Below are 14,333 nucleotides of genomic sequence, written 5' to 3'. Positions count from 1 at the left end.
TGTATATTTACAAATGTTATATTGTCTTGGAATGACCCCTTTTTCATTATATAATGACCTTCTTTGCCTATTATTAGACTGTGGCTTAAACTCTATTTTGTCTGTTTGTCTGATATAAATATAACTAAGCCTGTTTTTTTTTTTTTGGTGTCCATTTGCATGAAATATCTTTTTTTCATCCCTTCTCTTTCAGTCTGTACACATTCTTAAAGCTAAAGTGAAAGAGCATATACTTTTTAAAAATTCATTTAGCCATTCTATGTCTTTTGATTGAAGCAGTTTTTACCATGTTAAACTTGAAGCTTACTAGACAGATTTTCAAGAGGAGATGTGGATGAGTATGGAGTCCAGGGGAGTAATCTAGGCTGGAGACATAAGTATAGGAGTTGTGAAACTCTACCACTAACTCTCCTTTGCCTTTCTTAACTTCTCCAATTTCCTCACCTTTTAGGTAGGACCAAATGTAACTGCCATTTTTGTAGGTTAAAAATGGTAAAATACAGCAATTTCATACGGTTCAACCAAATATAAATGGAAAGATTCCTACCCTATTTCTTAAGGCAGTTAAAATGTTCAATGAGATTAACGTGTGAAAATTTACACAGTAAATGTTTAAAGTATTGTTATGAGAGAGCTTGTCTAGTTACAATTTAGAAGAAGCATTTTCATAACTCAGAATTCATTCTCATGCAACACACATTTTAAGATGATTTCAGGTTTTCTCTATGTGGAATCTGTTTAGGGAGGTCCCATGACTGGAGTTAAAGCATTTAGCAAATGTTTGAATGCTCTGTGCCAGCACAAAGCTCATCACCTGTTTGAGAAACTGCTCTTAGACGATGCTGGAGAGATAAAGTCTGCCTAAACGTGCTTTTTATTTTTATATTTTTTATTTTATTTATTTTAAACCTGCTTTTTAAAATAATCCAGTCTAGACTTATCCAATCCTGGATCAATACCCCTAATTAGCATACCAAAAAGTGGTCCAGTCTTGACCCAGGACCTGCTAAAGTCAGTTTGAACTCCACTCAGTGCTGGATAACCTGGTTAGGCACTCTGTATCTAGCAGCAATACCTTAGTTTGGGTCATTTCTCTTATCTTTGTTAACTAACCATTTAGTCCCATGGTTTCCTTACAGTTCCTGGAATGTGTCAAGGATTTCCTCTCTCCCCTCTATTCATTTCCCCACCTTTCACTTGTGGGTTCACCCTCCTCACCTCCTTCAGATCTTTGCACACATGTTAATTACTCATGGAGTCTTTTGTTGACTATCCTTTTGTAAATCAAAACCACTCCACCTAGCTCCATCCAGAACTCCCTATCTCTTCTCCCTGATTTACTTTTTTTCTTCAGGGCACTTATCATCTGAGAAAGCAAAAATCCCTGAAATCTGGAAATTGGCCTGATATTCACAGCTAGGCCATGGTGTTCTCCTGTTGGCCATAAACAATCTCACAGAATGTCAACAACAGGCAAGGACACAATTATAAAATTGTCCCTGCTTTCTGACAACATGGATTCCAAAGAAAATCTCCACTTATTAGAACCTCCCCAAAGTTATCCAGCCAAGGCCTAAATCCTATAATAGGTTCTTTTTAATACCTTCTTACTGAGCTCCCCCACAGTTCCCTATGGTGATAGTTCTCCCTCACTGCAACAAGTAATAAACCCAAGTTGTTCAACTACAGGTGTGTTCCTGGTGATATTTGCCTGGAGGATACTGATACGTTTAACATATTATCTGTTCTTCTTACTTATTTTTTGGTTGTCTGTCTTTTCCCACTAGGATATATTTCTATGAGAACATGGATTTTTGGCTATTTGGTCAGTATTAACATTGCCAGCAGCTAGAACCATGCCTGGTATATTACAGGCTCTCAATAAATAGTTCTTGAATGAATGAATGAACAGTAAGCACTCACATTTCAGTAGGCATTACAGATGCAAGCACGAAACAGAGCAAGTCCTTGAGATCTTCAGAGTTTGACTAGTACTGGTTCAGTAAGTTTGCCTGAGGAAAGGAAGAAAGCGGCAGAGAGAGAAAGTCAAATTCTGCACTGGGGCCTGCTGTGTAACTCTGTTTTCCATTCCTGCTTTCTTTTCCTTTGCTTTCTTTCTTTATCAGGATCATCCTTGGAAGAAAGTCAGACACACTCTCCTGAAACCAGTGCTGGCTAAAAGAAACTATGGTTTGACCTGTGCCAATGAGAACTGAAAATGTTATGGAATCTTCATGCCAAATCTATAAAACTTAACTCTTTATGGCCTCACTGAGACAATGCTTCAAGAATTAGAGATTCGTTCACTGTAATTTAGAAACCCCTCTTATGGTTCTCAGATTTCATGGCATGTAAGAATCCACTGAGGAGTTAGAAAAAGAGACTATTTTAGTCAAAACAAAATTGACTAAGTTTATAATAAAATGAATACCTTGAGCTTAAAGGCTTAAAAGATCTAAATTTACACGTCTACAATTTTAATAAATTGAATATTCATTAAAACACTGGCAACTATAAATAGGTTTTTTAAGCACAAAATTTTCCCTCAAGACAATTAGCAATACAAGTGACATTTCTCAGGGTTCTTTGCAAAGCCTTTTGCCTCTACAGCCAACACACATACTTCTCCTTTTCCTTGGTTTCAACTATCATCTTTATACCAATTATTAATAAATTAATCATTATGATTTAGGGAATCTCTTATAAGTGTGGTGACTTTCCCAACCTGGTTGGGGCTATGGAATTGTCCCAGGTAGGCTCCACCCAGGGGACAAAAGCATCCTTTAGCAATAACATTAGCCTGTTACCCTTTGATTGCAACAATGCTTATTTTGGGTAAACTTTTAAAAAGATATATAGGATCTAGATTTTTTTAAAGAGAACAATTTGTTCGAGGAAAATACTAATACAGTACTAGCTATTCCATTTGGTGCCAAAAGATGTTACTTGTACACAGGAAAACTCTCCGTGCATAATAGAAACAATTTAAATTGTTTTCAGCAAAAATTTTTGAGGCTCTAATTTGTAAGGACACCAGGAAATGCATTCTGGGTGATGACAGTATGAACACAACATGGTTCCCAACCTCAAGGGGCTTAAAATACCACAGAGAAACAGATGTGTGTTCAAATAAGTATATATAATGCATGGTACATACAATGAAAAGCCAGAATTACAAACTGTCAAAGCAAAAATTGCCCCCAACAGAGTTAAAAACGTAAGGAAGACTTTACTCAAGGCTATCTAAATAGTTAAGAGAGATCAGAACACAGTCTAAACTCAACTCTGCTGAAACAAATAATGGGAGAGTTGTTTTGGTGGTTTTTAAATATTTTTATTATAGGAAAATATACATAAAATTTACTATTGTGACCTATTTTAAATATACAATTCAGTGGCATTAAGTACATTCACAAATGTGCATCAGAATTACCTGTTTCCAGAACTTTTTAATTCCTCCAAAATGGAAACTCAATACACATTAACCAATAATTTCCCATTCTTCCCATCCCACAGTCCCTGATAAACTGTTCTACTTTCTGTCTCTATGAATTTAACTATTCTAGGTATCTCATTAGGTACAATCATACAATTAATTGTCCTTCTGTGTTTAGCTTATTTCATTTAGCATAATGTTTTCAAGGTTCATCCATCTTGTAACATGTGTCAGAATTTCGTTCCCTTTTAAGGCTGAAAAATACTCTGTTGAATGTATACACCACAGTTTATGAATTTATCTGTTGATGGACATTGGGTTGTTTCCACCTTTTGACTATTGTAAATAATGTTACTATAAACACTGGTGTACAAATATCTGTTCAAGTCTCTGCTTTCAGTTCTTTGGGGAATATATCTAGAAGTGGAATTGCTGGATCACATGGTAATTCTATGTTGAACTTTCTGAGGAACGACCATACTGTTTTCCATAGCATTTGCACCATTTTACATGCTCGTCTGCAGTGTCCAAGGTTTCTGATTTCTCCACATCCTTGCCAATGCTTGTTATTTTGTGGGTTTTTTGGTATAGCCATCCCAAAGGATGTGAGGTAGTATCTTACTGTGGTTTTTATTTGCATTTCCCTAATGACTGGTGATGTTGAGCATCTTTTCATATGCTTATTGTACATCTTTGGATAAATGTCTATTCAAGTCCTTTGCCCATGTATATTTCTGATCCTCTGAGGCACAGGCTAGTAAAACTACTCCCTCTTGGGAGGAAAGTACTTGTCCATATTAGGTAAATTATCCATCTCTCCAAGGGAGCCAAATAATAATGATTTTCAAAGGCCAAGTAATAATTCAGTGATGAGTAAAATTTTTCCACAGCAAGTAAGAGTTTAGAGTACTTATACATTCCCCCAAGCCTTTCAATTAGAAATATAGCAGATGGCCCAATAATTTGTTATTTCTAAACCTAAATGCATTTACCCAACATGTAGCTGATTATTAGCATTCATAACAATATTTATGACATGTGTGTTGGCTCTGTAGATGTACAACACATAGTCTTGATGACATTATTTAAAACTTTAAAATGTAGTATATTAGGATATGAACTTCTCAGTATTACACACACACACACACACACACACACACACACACACACACACAGAGTAACAGTTGAATAATTACACATCACACACATCTATTCCCTGTTAAGGATACAGCTAAAAATCAGTCAGAAATGTTGCCACTTGTCATAAAATATTTTCCTTTGTTTTCTATCATGGAACTAGCCACAGTGGATGCTAAGGTAGGTGATAAGAGAAGTATATTTGTTTTCAGTGGTTTCTCCAGCTTCTTCTTAGGAGAACTTATCATTGGATGAATCTCGTTTGCAGGCCTTCCAAACAAATTTACAGATCTCTATAGGGTTGATGGACAATTATGTCCATGGGCAGTGGGTACTTCAAATGGTGGCAAGCAGTGTGTTTTCTCTGCCAAGATATATTTAGTTCCAGTGCAGTCAATAAAAAAGAAAACATGGCTGAGTCTTCAGTAAAACCTAAGAGGCTTCCTTCAATATTACACTGATTGAACTATGAAGATTCAAAGCCAAAACAGCTAAATATATAGGAGAGAAAATAGTCCATGTTCTCAAGTAATGAAAAACATATCAATCTATCACATACTATATTCTTCGTTTGACTTCCAATTTTTATAAAAACAGAAATAAAGTGCAGATATCTTTCAAGGCAACTTGAGAAACTATTACAAACTCAACTTAGGCACTGGTCCTCCCATCACCTTCATCTTATTCTCTCATTCTCTCCAAACAGCCTTCCCTTGTGTTTCAAAAAAAAACCCTTATGTAGCTTATTAGCTCTCATAATTCAAAAAGTCCTTGAAATAATCTCTTTCTTGATAAAATGACACAAATGATGATCCAGAAGAATAAGCTTATAGGAACCACCGAAAAATCGTTTACCAGTTTATTAATAAAGGATATTGTAAAGGATACAGATGAACAACCAGATGAAGAGGTACACAGGATGAAGTACGTAAGAGTCCCAGGAGCAGGAGCTTCTGTCCCCAAGGAACTGGGGTGGCCCCACCCTCCTGGCATGTGGATACTTTCACCAAACCAGAAGCTCCTCTGCCCATTTTTCAATCGAGTTGGTTTTTTTTGTTGTTGTCAGGTCATAGGAGTTCTTAATATCTTCTAGATATTAACACCTTATCAGATATATGATTTGCAAATATTTTCTCCCAGTCCATGAGTTGCCTTTTCACTCTGTTGATTGTGTCCTTTGAAGCAAAGAATTTTATAGTAGGAGAGGTTTTAAGAGCTGGGGTGAGGACATTGTAGACCACCTGGGTTAACTGGCCTTACCCAAAGGAAAAGTAAACTTGTCTTATCTTCATGACAGGGGGTACTTTTACAACCTGGAGCTAGGCACCCACGGTGGTTAGGCTCCTACTCTCCCAGTAGACAATGAGTGATGGGAGCATATCTTCCTTTATTATTTATTACATTTCAAAGGGGAGAGAGGAGGTTAAAGCCTCTTTTTTTTTTAATTTACATCTCTGGAGGTTCCTTAAAAAACTAAAAATAGAGTTACCATATGATCCAGCAAGCCCACTTCTGAGCATATATTTGGAAAAGATGAAAACTCTAATTTGAAAGATACATGTACCCCAATGTTCATAGCAGCACCATTTATAATAGCCAAGACATGGAAGCAACCTAAATGTCCGTTGACAGATGAATGAATAAAGAAGATATGGTAAATATATACAGTGGAGTATTACTCAGCCATAAAAATAATGAAATAATGCTATTTGTAGCAACATGGATGAACCTAGAGATTATGATACTAAGTGAAGTAAATCAGAGACAGACAAATATCATATGATATCAATTATATGTGGAATAAAAATTGATACACAAATGAACTTATTTACAAAGCAGAAACAGACACACAGACATAGAAAACAAACTTATGGTTACTAAAAGGTAAGGGGAGGGAGGGATAAATTAGGAGTTTGGGATTAATAGATACACACTACTATATATAAAATAGATAACAAGGACCTACTGTATAACACAGGGAACTATATTCAATATCTTGTAATAACCTATAATGGAATAGAATCTGAAAAAGAATAGATACCTATGTGTGTACCTTATATACATATGTGTGTGTGTATATATATATATATATATCTGAATCACTTTTCTATACATCTGAAACTAACACAACATTGTAAATCAACTATACTTCAATTTTTTTAAAGCCATTAAAAAAATCAATTCTAAAAAAAAAAATTACATATCAAAGGGGCAGAGAAAGAATTTACAAGTTGTCAGAAGTAAATGCTCTAAGAAAAGGGAAGTCATGAGCCTAGAGGGAAGAAGCCTGTCTAAAGTTTAGTTAAGCTGAGTGAACTGTAAGGCCCTGTTGATGAAAATAAAGCATTTGGGGACATCAGAGATCAGAAAAACTAATTCCAACTGAGGAATCCCAGAAAGTGTCAGAAGTGATAACATTATGTAGCCTAGAAAGCAATATAAGATTCAGCAGAAAAGTTATTGAGGAGGAAAATACAAAGTAAAATAACATCCCTAGAGAGAAACAGAGAGAAAGAAATGATATTTCATGACGAGATAGCTAATAAGACACCAGTGTGTCAAAGGAGTTATTGTGAAAGACTCAGTCTGGAAACATGGGTGGAATCAGACTGCTGAGGGTTACTATCATATTAAGGATGCATAATTTATTTTGTGGACCCTGGGGGCTCAATGAAAAAATTTAACAGCGGAGATATGACATGATCTGTGTTTTGAAAGTATGTAAAGTAGCTAAGCAAGGAGGAGACAGGCAGTAGAGAAAACCCTGCCTGTTGGGCCTTCCTGTTGTCACTGTGTGGCCTGCACAGCTGGTAGGTATTTCCAAAAAATGTACGAAAGTACAAAAAAAGAGTATAATGGCCTCCCATTCATCAGCTTCAACAATGACTAATCCATGGCTAATGTTGATTTACGTAAACCCACACCCATTTCCCCCACTCCTGTCCCCATGAATTATTTGGAAGCAAATCTGAAACATATCATTTCATCTATAGACATTTCAGTATTTATCCTTGCAGGATATATCTTTAAAGAATAAAGATTCTTTTAAAAAAACAAGCCACAGTACCATTATCACACCTAAAAAAATAGCAATAATTCCTCAATATTTTTGGATATGTAATCAGTGTTCAAATTTCTATATTATCTCAAATTTTTATAGTTTGCTTTCAACAATTTCTTTGTTGGGTCTCCCACTCCTCTCTCTTTTCCTTTTGATATATTTGTGAGGAAACACTGTTCTGTGTTCTGCAGAGTTTCCTATATTCTGGATCTGGCTGACTGTATCCCTGTAATGTCATTTAACATGTTCCTTTGTCTTCTTTATTTTTTGTAAATAACTAGTTAGCTACAAAGAGGTGTGACTGGATTTTTTGCTTTTTTGCAAGAGTCCTTTCTAGCTAGTTTCTCTTTCTGTGATGTTAGCAACCAATCAATGACTAGGTAAATTATTTCATTTGGAGTTTCAAAATGGTGAAAATCTGATCCTATTAATTCTGAATTTATTAGTCTTTATTTTTCTTTAAAAAGAAATTTCCACTCATGAATTAACTGAATCCCTTGAGGTACAGTGATTTATAAAAACAGGATAAATGTTTAATTCTATCTGTTTATTTACCAGTTTCCATTAGTATTAGTAACAGGAGATATAAGTATTTATCTATATCTATTATATTGTATACCATGTTAAAATAGCAGAATAAAGCAAAAACCTAAAATATAATGGTTACCAATTGAGGAAGGGAGAAACAGGATGAAGGAACTGGAATAGAAACTAAAATTTCTGAGTTTAATCTTATTTTATAGATTTTACTTGTAACTATACAATTATTTTAAATACTTATAAAAATAAATTATAAAATAATTGCTAAGAACTAAAAAAAGTTTCAATTCCTAAAAACAGAAGCAAAAACAAATATTTCCCTGTATCAAGTTGTTGACATAGCCATCCAGAAAGAAATTATTTTAAACGACTTAAAAAAACTCATAATTTGTATATGCATTTCCAGTAGTATATAGTCTAAGGACAAAAAAACCCTTCAATAAAAACCTTTAAATGTTCCAGTGATTATACTGTCGATGGTAGCATTAGTGTTGTTATTCTGAGATGGTTGCAAATGTTATGTGGGACAAAACAATCATCATTTTGATGCAGTTGGGGACCAACATTTTCAGTGTGGGAGAAAGGCTATCAGATGTAGGATCAAGAGGTTAAATAAAAATCTTATAGTACTGAATTTTTTTTTGTATGACAAATCTTGTTTTCTTACCTCCCAACCTTATTAAAGTTTTTATTTAATTAAGCCTAAAAGACTAATAAAAAAATTAAGGCACCGTTCTAGATAACCGTTTATCCACTAAAGCTTAAACTTTGAAATACATTTTTTGGACATATTAAACATTTATTACAGGTTTGAAGTTGCCTCCTTTTTTTCAAGGAATATAATATATACAGGTAATTGAGTTTGTGTATAAAATTATACTTGGCATATTAATTTAAATAGGATTTAAAATCCTAACAGAATTTTGTTTCTTTTATTTTTTCTTTTTCTTTTATTTACTTATTTACTTGTAAATGCTATATTTTGTATCTCTAATACACAAAGTCCATTTTTCTTATTCTCATAACTAAAAAAAATCACTATTCCATCTAGTGTTATTGTATTAGTTTGCCAGGGCTGTCATAACAACATACCGCAGACTAGGGGATTTAAACAACAGAAATTAATTTTCTCTGAGTCTGGAGGCTGAAATCCAAGATCAAAGTGAGAGCAGGGTTGGTTTTCTCTGAGGCCACTCTCCTTGGCTTGCAAATAGCCCCTTCTCGCTGTACCCTCACAAGGTCTTTTCTCTGTGTGCTGGCATCCCTAGTGTCTCTCTCTCAATCTGTGCCCTAATCTCTTCTTTTAAGGATACCAGTCATATTGAATTAGGGCCCACCCTAACAGCCTCATTTAACTTAATCACCTCTTTAAAGGTCCTATCTTCAAATACAATCACATTTTGAGGTACTAGACATTACCGCTTCTACATATTAATTTGGGGCGGCGGGGGGTGGTGGCAGCACAATTCAGCCTGTAACAGTTAATAGTAATTCCTTAATATCACATAGCCAATTCACATTCAGTTTTCTTATGGTTTACTACACTATGTATTGGGCAGATTGTATTATCATGCTGTCACTTTAACAAGTTACTCTGTGCCTCTTTATTCAAGTAAACCGGTAGTTAGACCTAGGGGCTTGATTCAATTCAGATTCAATTTCTGTTTTTATGAACATAATTCATAAATAGTAATAATATGAAATACACTACATCAGGAGGCATAGTTTTAAATTGCCAGTCTGATAATTCCAACATCCATGCCATGTCTGGCTGTGATGCTTGTTTTATCTCTTTAAACTGTATTTTTGGCCTTTTAGTATGCCTTGTAATTTTTTCTTGATAGCTAGACATTATGTACTGGATAAAAGGACTGCTGTAAATAGACCTTTAGTTATGTGGTGGTAAGGTTTGGGAAAGGGAAGCAGTCTACAGTCCTTGAATTAGGTCTCAGTCTTTTAGTGAGCCTGTGTCCCCGAACTGTGAACTTCACAAGTGTTTCTCAGATTCCCCCACCCACAGGTGAGACACATGGCTACAGTGGGCTGGAATTGGGTATCTCCTTTCCCCCAGGTCAGCTAGGCTCTAATAAAACCAGCAGATTAGGCTCTGGTTTACTAGTTTCCACTGAGGGCAGGCGTTGTTAAAACTACAAAGTGCTCTGGTGTTTTCATCCTACCAGCCTGCCCTGTGGATCACACCTGCCAGCCTCTACAACTGCATGAGCCAATTCCTTAAAATGAAGGAATGACTCTAGCCAGAGCAATTAGGCAAGGAAAGGAAATAAAAGGCATCCCAACTGTAAGGAATAAGTAAAACTTCCTCAATTTACAGATGACACGATCCTATATAAAGAAACCTTAGGGCTTCCCTGGTGGTGCAGTGGTTGAGAGTCCGCCTGTCAATGCAGAGGACACGGGGTCTGTGCCCCGGTCCGGGAAGATCCCACATGCTGCGGAGCGGCTGGGCCCGTGATCCACGGCCGCTGAGCCTGTGCGTCCGGAGCCTGTGCTCCGCAACAGGAGAGGCCACAACAATGACAGGCCCGCGTGCCACAAAAAAAAAAAAAAAAAGAAACCTTAAAGAACCCACGCATGCATACCACACACAAGTATTAGCACTAATAAACAAATTTGACAAGTTTTCAGAGTGCAACATCAACACTCAAAAATCAGTTTTTTTAATACATCAATAATGAATAATCCGAAAAGGAAATTAAGTAAAAATTCCATTTATAATTGCATTTACTATGGACTAAATTGTGTTCCCCCAAAATTCATGTTAAAGCCCTATGCCCCAATGTGATTGTTTTTTGGAAAGAGGGCCTAGTATCCTTATAATAAGAGACACCAGAGCTGCCTTTCTCTCCCTCACCACCACATGAGGACACCCGGAGAAGGCAGTTCTCTACAAGCCAGGAAGACAACTCTCACCAGAAACCAAATCTGTCAGCACTGTGATCTTGGACTTCCCAGACTCCAGAACTGTGAGAAAGAAATTTCTGTTGTTTAAGGCACCCAGTCTTCTGTGGGATTTTGTTATAGCATCCCCAAACAGACTAAGATAGCATTCAAAAAAAAAAAAAAGAACAGAAATAGATAGAAATAAATTAACTAAGGAGAGGAAAGACTTGTACACTGGAAACTACAAATATTGTGAAAAAACATTAAAGAAGACTTAAATAAATGGAAAGACATCATGTTCACGGATTGGAGGACTTAATATTTTAAGATAACAATACTTGTCAAAGAGATCTATTAATTCAATGGAATCCCTATCAAAATCCCAGCTGTCTTTTTTGCAAAAATGAAAAAGCTGATCCTCAAACTCATATAAAATTGCAAGGGATCTGAAGAGCCAAAACAATATTGGAAAAGAACAAAACTGGAGGACTTCCACTTCCCAATTTCAAAACTTAGTACAAAGCTACAGTGTGGTGCTGGCATAGGACAGACATAAGATGGACAAAGTAGAAGTAATACTCCAGAAACAAACCCATACATCTATGGCAAATTGATTTCTGACAAGGTTGTCAAGTCCATTCATTGCGGATAAGAATATTCACTTCAACAAATGATTCTGGGACAACATGCAAAAGAATGAAATGGAATGCCTACCACAGAATGTATATAAAAATAAACTCAAAATGGACTAATGACTTAATATAAGAGCTAAAACCATAAAACTCTTAGAAGAATATAGGGGTGAATTCTGTAGAACCAAAACTAAAATGGAGTCACTTATATTGGGGACAAAATGGAGTTGGACAACACAGGTGCATTAAAGAAACACAAAACTTTACCTTACCTAATGTAAGTTGCAGGAATTTACAGCCCTCCTCAGAAATCAGCAGAGGATGCCAGCCAATCCCCAAAGACCAAGTCTGCTCATGCTGTCTTTGGACTTCCTTGGTCCCCTGACACAACTACACTGATCCAAATAAGGATCAGCTGAAAAAGCCAAATTACTTCTGCATTTACCCTATACAAACTCTTTAGTCTGTGAGCAACTCGGAAGTCGTCGCTCCCATAGCCTCAAGTTTCTTGGCTTGCAGGTTGAAATCCTTGTGATAAATTCACTTTCTGCTTTGTGTAAAACGAAGTGCAGAGATGGTTTTCAACAATCCTTATGACCTTGGATTTGGCAATGGATTCTTAAATATGACACCAAAATCACAATCCACAACAGAAAAAAATAGGTAAATTAGACTTCATCAAAAATTTAAGTTTGAAAATCAAAAAACATTAGCAAGAAAGTGAAGACAACCTACAGAATGTGAGAAAATATTTGTAAATCATATACCTGATAAGGGTCTAGTATCCAGAATATATAAAGAACTCATAACTTAAACAACAAAAAAACAAACAACCCAATTTAAAAATGGGCAAAGGACTTGAATAGACATTCTCCAAAGAATATATACAAATGGCCAATAAGAACATGAAAAGATTCTCAATTAATATCGTTAGCCATCAGGGAACTGCAAATCAAAACCACAATGAGATAACATTTTATACCCGCTAGAATGGCTATGATCAAAAACAAAACAAGACGAAAGTTTTGGTGAGGATGTGGAGAAACTGGAACTGTCATACATTGCTATCAGTATATAAAATGTCTCTGCCACTGTGGAAAACAGTTTATTGACTGAACAAATATTTAAGCACAGAATTACCATATGACCCAGCAGTTCCATTCCTGGGTACTGACAAAGACTCTCTCCTTGACTAAACTTTAGTCAGGCTCCTCTAAGCCCTCTTAGCCTCTACTTTAGTATCGGTCTTGTGGGGTCTGCATCAACCAGTTGTAGTAAGAATCCAGCTAGGTCAGTTTAGAAAGAACCCCTACCCGGGTATCTGATCACCCTCAATATCTGATTGGATTCTTCATGCCCCCACCGTTAATAGCTGATCATCCTGGTCTGCCTTCAGTTAAGAATCCTTTCAAGTCGGTTTGGCCAGAATTTAGCCCTTACACCTGATATTTCCTTTTAGGAAATTTCCATCCACTGTTTCCTCACCCCACCTTGGCTCTAAATCCTTACTTGTCTATGCTGTTTTTGTAACTGAACCCAGTTCTATACTAAGGTCTCTTCTCCCTACTGCAATAGTTCCTGAATAAAATCTGTTTTTCTTACCGCTTGAATTACTGTCAGATTCCAGGTTTCTTTAACAGTATATGCCAGAAAGAGTTGAGAACAGGGACTCAAAACAATACTTCGACACAAATATTCATAGCAACACTATTCACAGTAGCTCAAAGGTGTAAACAACCCAAATGTCCATCGCTGGATGTATGAATTAATTGGGGTATATACACACAAATAAGATGCAATATTAGCCATAAAAAAGAATGAAGTCCTGATACTTGCTATAAGGTGGATGAACCTGGAAAACATTATGTTATGTGAATGCAGACAGATGCAAAGGTCACATATTCCATTTACGTGAAATACCCAGATTAGGTAAATCCTTAAAGTCTAAAAGCAGTTGGGGTCTGCTAGGGTCTGGGAGAGGGAAGAATAATGTGTAATTGCTTAACAGGGGTGAGGAAATTGTTTTGGAACCAGTATGGTTGGTAGTTGCACGGAACTGTGAATGTACTGAAGCCTACTGAATTGTGTACTTAAAAGTGTTTCATTTCACATTCTGTGAGCTTCACTTCAATAATCATTTTTTAAAAGTTTATAACCCAACAACCAAAGTTATTTAAAGGTACAGAATTACAATCAGACATTGCAATGTGCTCTGGTTATTCCGTTCCTGAATCTTTACAACTCTTCAGTGAGGTGTTTTGTTTTATGGCATTAAATTCATTGGCACTTGATTGATAGACTATCATAGGCTGCAAGGCCTGCACTAGTAAATACAGGAATGGTGTCTTTCCCTTTCATGAGGATGGGAGGAGCAAGGAAAGCTTGTTCCAAGTTTCTTTCACTGTATAAATTAAACAGGGCTCCCTACCTCACAAAGAGCCACACGCTACCTCTCGTTTTACGGACCTGGATGCCGGACCAGCGAAAGCGCTCGTGAGCCTCGCCCCAACACCGGGCCTTAGTCACAAAAGGCCTCGCGAGGACCAGTCCCAGGCGAGAGCATCCTGGCGTCGAGCCTCCTGGCCGCGGCCCCGCCTTCCCACCTCTACCGCTTCCGCCCACGGTC

At 36.5% G+C, this 14,333-nt stretch overlaps 1 long non-coding RNA gene across 2 annotated transcripts in view; it reads right to left on the bottom strand.

Annotated features, from left to right (window-relative positions):
• Nucleotides 1–14,296, bottom strand: part of LOC132413827 (uncharacterized) — a 266,817-nt gene extending 252,521 nt beyond the window's left edge. The window contains exons 1-2 of one of the 2 annotated variants that reach the window (XR_009516815.1): nucleotides 14,174–14,296; nucleotides 1,924–2,012 (exon numbers count right to left, since the gene is read on the bottom strand). This is a non-coding gene — a long non-coding RNA (uncharacterized lncRNA). Of the gene's footprint in view, nucleotides 1–1,923; nucleotides 2,013–14,135 lie in introns of both variants that reach the window. The other variant, XR_009516816.1, reaches the window with a different exon arrangement.
• Between the last annotated feature and the right edge of the window lie 37 nt (nucleotides 14,297–14,333).

Source organism: Delphinus delphis, chromosome 18 (genome assembly GCF_949987515.2).
Source record: "Delphinus delphis chromosome 18, mDelDel1.2, whole genome shotgun sequence".
Taxonomy (NCBI): domain Eukaryota; kingdom Metazoa; phylum Chordata; class Mammalia; order Artiodactyla; family Delphinidae; genus Delphinus; species Delphinus delphis.
Note: the sequence above shows the minus strand (reverse complement) of the source record. Positions and strands in the feature narration are given on the sequence as shown.